Source organism: Rana temporaria, chromosome 7 (genome assembly GCF_905171775.1).
Source record: "Rana temporaria chromosome 7, aRanTem1.1, whole genome shotgun sequence".
Taxonomy (NCBI): domain Eukaryota; kingdom Metazoa; phylum Chordata; class Amphibia; order Anura; family Ranidae; genus Rana; species Rana temporaria.
Window position 1 is genome coordinate 93,071,774 of NC_053495.1, and position 11,082 is coordinate 93,082,855.

The window sequence follows — 11,082 nt, forward strand, 5'->3', positions numbered from 1 at the left end:
TATAATGTACTATAGGGGCAGGTTAGGGCTGTATAATGTACTATAGGGGCAGGTTAGGGCTGTATAATGTATTATAGGGGCAGGTTAGGGCTGTATAATGTATAATGTATTATAGGGGCAGGTTAGGGCTGTATAATGTACTATAGGGGCAGGTTAGGGCTGTATAATGTACTATAGGGGCAGGTTAGGGCTGTATAATGTACTATAGGGGCAGGTTAGGGCTGTATAATGTATTATAGGGCTGTATAATGTACTGTTGGGGCAGGTTAGGGCTGTATAATGTACTATAGGGGCAGGTTAGGGCTGTATAATGTATTATAGGGGCAGGTTAAGGCTGTGTAAAGTGAGTGACAATGTGCTCACTTACTGTGTAGCTACAGATATTCGTGGCTCCTGTGTGCTCTCCTTCTTCTCCTCCAGGATCAGCCAATGAACGAGCCTTTGGGAGGAATAGAGGAGGCAGCCACACCCCCATCTCTGCCCACCAACTCCAGCTTACTCGGGAGGCATTGAAGATCGTGGAGGGACAGCCCTGCCTGATTGGACTGGGGAGACAGGCAGCCCCCCTTCCCCTGCACCGCTGGGCCCCTTGCTGAGCCGATGATTACAAAGCTGGGAAAGTGCAGGGGCGCCCTCTCTTTATGACGGCCTTTCTGCGATCTCATCTCACACTGTGACTGACACCCTCTTATGTGCGGCACCCAGGGTGGCCCAGGAATGGACTGGCCCACCGGGAATCTCCCGGTACTCCCGATGGCCAATCCATCCATGTCCATGTCCTCGTCCCACTCCCCTACCTTAGTCACACAAGCCGGGAAGCAGCATGGTAGCTCTAGACAAAGGGCGGGATTTTTTAAGTTAAAGGCGGGCGATTGGTTGCTAGCAACCTATCATCTGCTTTGTAACTTGAAAAGTCCCGCCCTTTGTCCGGACCTGCAGTGCTTTCAGGCTTGTGTGACTAAGGTAGGGCCGTGTGGGGAGGTGGAGGAAGGAGGAGTGATTCAATATGATGGTGTAAAAGAGAGACCTGCCGCGCCGAATCTGCAGATTCGGGGCTACTAATGTTAAAGTAAATGGCCGAGACTCGGGGCTTTTCGGGGTCCCATTCGGGGCTCCAGCCCGCCAAGCCCCGCCCTCCCGACGCCCCTGATCGGTTGTATATAAAAAAAAATACTAGCATACATACTGTATATTCTTATTGTTAGAGAACATTGTACCATGCAGTTCCACAAGATTCACGTGAAACTAAAGCCAAGAACAATACATGTACAATCTTGCATCTTACCAGTCTTTTGATGTGATGGCTTAAAGTAGTTCAGCCTAAAACAAACTAAATCTACTGGCAGCCACATTCTAAGACTAATCTATCTAACCCTGTAAAGCATAAATTGCTATACATACTTTTTCTGCAGCTGATCCGGTCCAGTCTCCAACGGTGGATGCTGTGTGGAAGAGACAGCCAACAACGTGTGGAAATGCCTGGGAAGTGATGTCACCCATAGACTTACTATGGGGCTTCCATTGTCACCTGCCTCTTCTGCACCTGCCTACACAGAGAAGCCGCCTCTGACAGTTTAGCATGGGACCCGGATCAGCTGCAGAAAAGATATGTATAGCGATTTTGCTTTAGGCTCTGTTTCCACTACTGCGAGTTGTGCGATTTGACACATGTGAAGTCGTATGACAAGTCAAAATCCATGTATTTCAATGGTCCCCAAGTTGCAGCGACTTCAAAAAAGGTTTTTGTACTACTTTGTCCCAACTTCGGTGCGACTTGTTCTCCCATGGTTCTCACCAGTCGCATGACATTGCAACAAAAATTGTATTTCAAAGTCGCACTGTAAATCGCGCGACTTTGGGGTCGCACTAGTGGAAACAGAGCCTCAAAGAGTTAGATAGATTAATCTTAGAATGTGGCTGCCAGTAGATTTAAGACTAGATTCAGGTAGGTTGCCACATCTTTGCGGCGGCGTATCGTATTTACACTACGCCGCCGTAAGTTAGCTAGGCAAGTACTGTATTCACAAAGTACTTGCCTGCTAAGTTACGGCGGCGTAGCGTGAATAGGCCGGCGTAAGCGCGCCAAATTCATATGAGGATGTGGGGGGCGTGTTTTATGTAGATTAACTGTGACCCGATGTGATTGACGTGTTTTACGAACGGCGCATGTGCCGTCCGTGTACATATCCCAGTGTGCATTGCGGCAAAGTACGCCGCAAGGACGTATTGGTTTCGACGTGGACGTAAATTATGTCCAGCTCTATTCACGGACGACTTACGCAAACAACGTAAAATTTTCAAATTTCGACGCGGGAACGACGGCCATACTTAACATTGACTAGGCCAACTATTTTATGGAATAACTTTACACCTGAAAATGCCTTACGTAAACGGCGTATCTTTACTGCGACGGGCGCACGTACGTTCGTGAATAGGCGTATCTAGTGATTTACATATTCTACACCGAACGCAATGGCAACGCCACCTAGCGGCCAGCCTAAATATTGCACCCTAAGATACGACGGCGCAAGCCGTCGTATCTTAGATAAGTGTATCTCTGGTGGTGGCCGTTGGTATTACAAGTTAAGCATTACAAGTTAAACAGCAATTCTAATGTAATTTTTCACTATTTTCACTGCCATCTTCTTCCCTCTAATTATAACCCCCAAACAATATATATATTTTTTATCCTAACACCCTAGAGAATAAAATAGCGATTGTTGCAATACTTTGTCACGCCGTATTTGCGCAGTGGTCTTACAAGCGCACTTTTTTGGGAAAAAATTACACTTTTCTTAATTAAAAAATAAGACAACAGTAAAGTTATCCCCATTTTTTTTAATATTATGAAAGATAATGTTACGCCGAGTAAATTCATACCCAACATGTCACGCTTCAAAATTGCGTCCGCTCGTGGAATGCCGACAAACTTTTACCCTTTAAAATCTTCATAGGCAACGTTTAAAAAAATCTACAGGTTGCATGTTTTGAGTTACAGAGGAGGTCTAGGGCTAGAATTATTGCTCTCGCTCTACCAATTGCGGCGATACCTCACGTGTGGTTTGAACACCGTTTACATATGCGGGTGCTGCTCACGTATGTGTTCGCTTCTGCGCGCAAGCTCGTCGGGACGGGGTGCGTTTTCTGGCTCCTAACTTTTTTAGCTGGCTCCTAGATTCCAAGCAAATTTGTCAACCCCTGGCTTATTGCGATTTTTTTTACGAAAAATATGAAGAATACGTATCAGCCTAAACTGAGGAAAAAAATAGTTTTTTTTATATATTTTTGGGGGATATTTATTATTGCAAAAAGTAAAAAATATTCATTTTTTTCAAAATTGTCGCTCTATTTTTGTTTATAGCGCAAAAACTAAAAAAATAGAGCTTTCTTTTGGTGATCAAATACCACCAAAAGAAAGCTCTATTTGTGGGGAAAAAAAGGACGCCAATTTTGTTTGGGAGTCACGACGCACGACCGCGCAATTGTCAGTTTTGCCGTATCGCAAAAAGTGCTCTGGTCTTTGACCAGCAATATGGTACGGGGGTTAAGTGGTTAATAATAAATGGCATCATAACTTGTGTTCACCGAATGTGCAGCTATGAATGGAGCCTTAGAGATGAAACATACAAAAGACATGTATGTGCAGCTACAGGGCATGCCTCCGACGCCTATGATTGGCTGTTCGCTTCCTGGTGGGAAAGCTCAGGCTTATCCCTGCTCTCTAGTCTAGAACATAGGCTGAGATGTTCTGAACTTCCCAGAGGTGTCCTGAGAGTACACACAGTATTGATTTTCTTGGCAGGCTCAACAAGTATTTGTTTGCACTGATCTATAACTTTCACTATAACAAAATGTATTTCATATTTGATATTATAATTATATATTAAAGAGAAGTATGGGAATTAAAAAAAAATATATACATACATACTTACCTAGGTGGATGAAGTATCAGTCCAATGCTGCATTGTCCCCCACTGCCTCAAAGACTGAGAACTGAGCAATCAATGAATGCTGATTGCTCAGTTCTCTGTCTTCAGTGAGCAAAGAGCCAGTGACTGCTCTTCCCCTTTGGGCTGTGGAGGGGGTGGGAGTGACTAGTTCTGCTGGGAGACAGAGCCAGCTGCAGGTATCTTGGTGGATCCCAACATAAGGCCTCATGCACACTGGACGTTAAAGTAACGTTATAACAACGCCAGTAGCTTTGCAGTGAGTTATTCAACTTTTTTCAGCTTTTTTTCAACGTTTTTTTAGTAGCGTTTTTTAGCGTTTCTTTTCTTTTTCAATGGATCAAAAACATTAAAAAAATGCTGGTGAGTGACGTTTTTGAGCGTTTATCAGCGTTAGAGCATTTTTACAGCTGAAGTTTCCCATGGAGAGACGTTTTTTCAGGCAACTTGCATTGACTTCTATTACAGAAGTTATTTGCAAGTTGCACTGGAGTTTTAAATCAGCTTTTTTTTTTCAGCACAATCAGTCGATGCTGATTAATAAAAAAACGACAAATATCGCCCGATATATCGGGGGGAAACCGCCCCGCTAGTGGCCGAATAGCACAACAAAATTGGCAGTAAAGCACCGCTAAAAATAGCGGCGCTTTACCGCCGACGCACCTCCCGCCCCAGTGTGAAAGGGGCTTAAAAGCAGTTGTAAATCTTGATTTATTTTTAAACAAACATGGTACACTTAGGCAGGGCTGTGGAGTCGGAGTCGAGGAGTCGGAGGAAATTTTGGGTACCTGGAGTCGGAGTCGGCAAACAATGCACCGACTCCGACTCCTACTAAATTTAGATTGGAATAAAAAAAAAAAAAGCAAGTTTAAATGTCCCAATTCACAAAAAGTTATAATTAATGACTTCTCTACTGTAAGAATAAAGACCAATGCATGCAGTGCCTCACGTAACCGCAAAACGAACACGTTAAGTGACCGTGAAGAAGCATGCTTTTCATGTGCTTCACTATATGGCACGCAACACACAATTAGGAGCTGCAATACTTATACTTTCCATAGTGTTGTGTTCTGCTTTTACAGGGAACGCATGTTAGAGAACCAGTAAGTGTCCAAATAAAAAAATTCCAACAGGAGTTTTATAAAGCACTAAAAGAAGTTGAAAAGTATGATCGCTCATCAAAACTTACTGTTGAAGAAGCCATCCTTGTTTATCCAGAGATCGTTAGTGATGTGGCCAGAATAGTTACTGCAATGCCACCCACCCAAGTCAGTGCCGAAAGATTATTTTCAGCGCTAAAAATAATAAAGTCTGACCTAAGAGCCTCTATGAAAGAGGATCTGGCAGAGGCAATTCTCTTCCTTAGAACTCTACATTGAATTGATTTGCATTTGCTAAGCCTATAACTACATTTCAAGATTAATATAAACCATTTCTAGGTTTTACAGATTTTGTTTTTGGTTCATTATAGATGAGCTTTGTTTTTGTTCTAAAACAACCAAATAATGTGGTTTGTATTTTTGAACTGGTAAAGATCCTGTTCCTGATGTTTATGCCTGCTGCTACTATCCAGCCACTTGATTGATTAATACAAAAAAATTAATAAAACGTTGTTTTCATTGTGTTTGTCTTTTGCTTAAACTGTGCAATACAGTAGACTGTTGGCTTTTCCCAGCCAGTAGTCCTGTGGTAGGTTGCGTTTCTTTCCCTCAAGGAATGTATAAAATACATTCGCATATTAATACAGAGGAGTCGGAGTCTGGGAGTCGGAGTCGGAAGTACATAAAACTGAGGAGTCGGAGTCGGAACATTTATCTACCGACTCCACAGCCCTGCACTTAGGCTTCGGCCTCATGCACACTGGACGTTTTTGGACATTTTTACAGCAGCTGTTTTTGGCAGTAGACGTTTTTTTTCTACAGTCATTAAACTCTCCATCATGTTATCCTATGTGTATCAGCAGTTTTGGGCAGTGGCATTTTTGAGCAGTAAAAAAAAACCCTAAACTAGTGGGTTCTGAGAGACGTTTTTCAGCTGTAAAAACGCTGTAACGCTGAAAAAACGCTCTAAAACATCGCTCACCAGCGTTTTTAATCCATTGAAAAAAAAAGTTTGGAAAAACGCTAAAAAACGCTATTGCAACTTTGAAAAACTCACTTCAAAGCTACTGGCGTTTTTATAACGTTATTTTAACGTCCAGCATGCATGAGGCCTTCACGATTTAACGTGACAGATAGTAACCCACGTTTAAAACGTCCGTTTTGCCGCATTTACATGCCGCGTTTGCGTTTAAAAAATATATATATATTTTTTTAAATGGGCAAAAACGAAAAACGCCTAAAAATGAAACACTGCTAAACGCGGGTTACCGCGTTTAGAAGTGTTTGGCGTCTGAACTCATTTTTTTGTCTTAGGCCTCATGCCGACGGATGTTTTTACAGACACTTTTATGAGCGTTTTTTGCAGCTTAAAAACATCTCTCCATGTTAGCCTATGGCCTCATGCCCAAAATGACGTTTTTGAGCTGTAAATGGCATAGCCGTTTTTAAGCTGCAAAAAAACAAAAAAACAGGACCAGTGCGTTCTGAAGCCACAGCGTTAGAGCTGTAAAGACGTCAGATGCCGGCAAAAGGTGTTAAACGCAATTTAACAAGGCTTAGCTCTGTGTTAAGCCTCGTCCTTTGGCCCCCCACCCTATGTGAATGAGTATGGGGTACATCGTACCCCTGCCCATTCACCTGGGGGAAAAAAAGTGTCAATAAAAAACATACTACAATGGTTTTTAAAGTAATTTATTAGGCAGCTCCGGGGGGGGTTCCCTTCCGACTTCTCCACTCTCTCCAGCCTTTTCTCCCGCTCTTCGGTTCTTCTCCCGCTCTCTGGTGTCTTCTGCCAGGCTCCTCTGCTATCTTCTGCCCGATCTTTTACTAGCGGGTGCCCGGTCTTCGTCGTCTTCTTCCCTCTGGTCTTCTTCTGATGTTGACTCAACGCTCTCTCCCGTTGTAATGCTGTGTGCACAACTTATATAGGCATGGGGCGGAGTCACCGGTTGATGTTGGAAGAAGACTGCGCACCCGCTAGTAAAAGAGCGGGCAGAAGACACCGGAGAGCAGGAGAAGAACCGAAGAGCGGGAGAAGAGGCCGGAGAGAGCCCCGAAATCGGAGGAGACCCCTGGAGCTGCCTAATAAATTACAAAAACCTTTGTAGTGCATTTTTTATTAACACTTTTTCCCCCCGGGTGAATGGGTAGGGGTACGATGTACCCCATACTCATTTAAATAGGGTGGGGGGCCGGGATCTGGCAGCCCTCTTATTAAGGGGGGGCCCGATTCCATTAACCCCCCCGCCCGCAGACCCCAAAAAACAATGGCCAGGGTTGTCAGGAAGAGGCCCTTTTCCTCATCAACATGGGGACAAGGTGCTTTGGGGTGGGGGCCTCCCTGCCCCAAAGCACCAACCCCCCCCCCCATGTTGAGGCATGTGGCTTGGTATGGTCTATGAGGGGGGCGCTCACTCGCCCCCACCTTTCCTGACCTGCCGGGCTATGTGTTCGGATAAGGGTCTGGTAGGGATTCTGGGGGAACCCCCCCACCATATTTTTTTGGTGTGGGGGTTCCCCTTAAGATCCATACCAGACCGAAGGGCCTGGTATTGTCCTGGTGGGGAGCCTCACACAGTTTATTTTTATTTTTGCGAGGTTCCCCTTCAAGATTCTCAGCACACAATTTGCCTCGCAAGTCGGATCATCTTGATCCGACTTTTGGTGCGACCTCTATTCAAATCAATGGGCTCCCATAGGGAACCATTGATCTTAAATAGAGAAAGAAAAACGCGGCTGAAAGCTAGCATGGCGAAACGTGCATTGAATTCAATGCAAGAACGGCAAAAAAATTGCGTTAAAATCAAAGTTTTTTTTTCTGGCGTCTGTACTAGCTTTACAGGCCGTTTTTTTTAAATGTTCGTGGGCATGAAGCCTTAAAAAAAAAAAAAAGGCCTATGAATGCAACTGCCTAAAAACGACAGTAAACGAACCTATGTACATGTAAACATAAGATAACATTGAATGAGTTCAGGGGCAGTTCAAAAAAGTGTCCAACTGCCTCTGAACATCCGTTTAGCAGCAGCAGCGTACATGGGGCCGTACCTGCATTGTGCAAAGGGTTTTGCTCAGAGCTGCCCCAGACCTCCTCTTCTGGCAATCCCAGCGGAGCCCCTCCTTACACCAGGCAATCCCAGCAGAGTCCCTCCTTACACCAGGCAATCCTAGCAGAGTCCCTCCTTACACCAGGCATTCCCAGCGGAGTCCCTCCTTACACCAGGCATTCCCAGCGGAGTCCCTCTTAACATCAGGCAATCACAGTAGAGTTCCCCCCTTACATCAGATGCCCCCAGCGGAGTCCCTCCTTACACCAGGCAATCCCAGCGGAGTCCCTCCTTACACCAGGCAATCCCAGCGGAGTCCCTCCTTACACCAGGCAATCCCAGCGGAGTCCCTCCTTACACCAGGCAATCCCAGCGGAGTCCCTCCTTACACCAGGCATTCCCAGCGGAGTCCCTCCTTACACCAGGCATTCTCAGCGGAGTCCCTCCTTACACCAGGCATTCCCAGCGGAGTCCCTCCTTACACCAGGCATTCCCAGCGGAGTCCCTCCTTACACCAGGCATTCCCAGCGGAGTCCCTCCTTACACCAGGCATTCCCAGCGGAGTCCCTCTTTACACCAGGCATTCCCAGCGGAGTCCCTCTTTACACCAGGCATTCCCAGCGGAGTCCCTCTTTACACCAGGCATTCCCAGCGGAGTCCCTCCTTAAACCAGGCATTCCCAGCGGAGTCCCTCCTTACATCAGGCATTCCCAGCGGAGTCCCTCCTTACATCAGGCATTCCCAGCGGAGTCCCTCCTTACATCAGGCATTCCCAGCGGAGTCCCTCCTTACATCAGGCATTCCCAGCGGAGTCCCTCCTTACACCAGGCAATGCCAGTAGAGTCCCTCCTTACATTCGGCGTCCCCAGCGGAGTCCCTCCTTACATTAAGCATTGCCAGCGGTGTCCTTCCTTACATTAGGCAATCCCAGCGGAGTCCCTCCTTACATCAGGCATTCCCAACGGAGTCCCTCTTTACATCAGGCAATCCCGGTAGAGTCCCTACCTTACATCAGGTGTCCCTCTTTAGACCAGGTGTCCCCCAATGAAGCCCCCCTCATCAGGTGTCCCCCAGCAGCAGAGACTCTCTCCCGCCATGATTACATATAAACACGATTGCACAGGCAGTCTCAGAGGAACAAAATAGACAGGGTGGCTGGCAATAGAAATTGAGCTGTGGTGCCGCCCTTTCCCACATCAGGTCACAGACAGCAACAGGGTGGGCGGTGCCGCAGCTCAATTTCTATTGGTAGCCACCCAGCCTATTTTGTTCCACTGAGACTGTCTGTGCAATCTAGTCTTTAGGAAAATGGCAGCCGGTGGAGACAATGGACCTCTAGCGGCGGCGAAAATTCGTGTATTCGAGAATTTCCCGGGACATTTCTCGGGAATTGCTAAATCCAGGAAAAGGGTCTAAATCATGGGAAATTCAGGACAGTAAGTATGCAAATACTGGGGCATGTTTTACCACAATGCAAGGAATGTATTAAAGTAAAAAATGTCCTGCCTTTACAACCACTTTAACAGACTAATGGGGATCAAATAGAAGTTCATTGTTTAAACTTGCATACATAATTCCTCTTTTTTTGGTGAACTTTGTTCTGTTTCTATCCCTGTGTAAATCAACTCAAAGCCAACCTATGTCCAAATAAGGCTACAGTAGAGAAGATTTCATTCTCCTACCTGTCAGTGTCCTGTTACTGTCCTGACTATACAGCAAACTTCAATGGGAATTTGTGTTGTGCCCCAGTCACTGCACATTGCACACAGTCAAACATTCAGGCTACTTCCTGGTCTGTGTCACGTGATGTTGCATCATCCGCCCCATCATGCTTCTCCCCTTAAAGGAACATATCACTTTCTGTGTAAATGGCATATTATGCTGTATATACTTTATCCATTTCCCAATCTCTGGATGACATGCAGTCAGAAAACAGTTTTTCTGGTTCCACACTGCCACAATATCTGTACACACAATCTGATTACAATGGATTATTTTGTCAAGTTCTTCCTCAGTAGATAATCCTTTCCTACGCTCTCGTTCACACTGAACAGGGGTTTGAAATCATGCGGGTTCAGCTGAACTCGCACGATTTCAAACCCACATTTCAGTGAGAGTTGGGGGGAGATTTGAAAGACATCAGTGTGGGTTTATGCACAGATGTCTATTGAAATCACCCCCAAGGTCGCAAAAAGTAGTGCTTTTGGAAACGCTAAGTCGCACCAATTGGGACAATGCAGATGCCGGTGTATTGTCACATTCTGCTGCCTATCGTAGAATGCTGCGGAAGTCACGTGGCGGCCAACTGCGCATGCGCAATGCGTTCCAAACGCAAGTGCGATGCGTTCCAATAGATTTACGATAGTACACACCAGCGAACCCGGCATTCAGGGCGACGTGGAATTAGAGGAAAGTTGCCAGTCGGCCTCACGTCCCCGCTTCGCTCGGACAGCTCGCTCCGCTCGCTCGGCCTCCTGGCTCTTTTTTTAACATCCTCCAATCCACGGGGATGTTAAAGTGGAGGTTCACCCTCAAAACAATTTTTGACATCACACGGAGCCGCGCCATCACATGGATGCAGCCAAGAGGCCCATGATCACTCTGGATGAACTGCAGAGATCTACAGCTGAGGTGGGAGACTCTGTCCATAGGACAACAATCAGTCGTATTGTGCACAAATCTGGCCTTTATGGAAGAGTTGCAAGAAGAAAGCCATTTCTTAAAGATATCCATAAAAAGTGTCATTTAAAGTTTGCCACAAGCCACCTGGGAGACACACCAAACATGTAGAAGAAGGTGCTCTGGTCAGATGAAACCAAAATCTGGCTTTTTGGCAACAATGCAAAACGTTATGTTTGGCGTAAAAGCAACACAGCTCATCACCCTGAACACACCATCCCCACTGTCAAACATGGTGGTGGCAGCATCATGGTTTGGGCCTGCTTTTCTTCAACAGGGACAGGGAAGATGGTTACAATTGATGGGAAGATG

General features: G+C 45.8%; 1 protein-coding gene across 3 annotated transcripts in view; it reads right to left on the reverse strand.

Annotated features, from left to right (window-relative positions):
* FHIT (fragile histidine triad diadenosine triphosphatase) overlaps positions 1-9,887 on the reverse strand; it is a 68,280-nt gene extending 58,393 nt beyond the window's left edge. For 2 of the 3 annotated variants that reach the window (XM_040359664.1, XM_040359663.1), the window contains exon 1: positions 9,774-9,879. The gene's annotated coding sequence lies outside the window, so the exon portion shown is untranslated. Of the gene's footprint in view, positions 1-9,773 lie in introns of all 3 variants that reach the window. The other variant, XM_040359662.1, reaches the window with a different exon arrangement.
* Between the last annotated feature and the right edge of the window lie 1,195 nt (positions 9,888-11,082).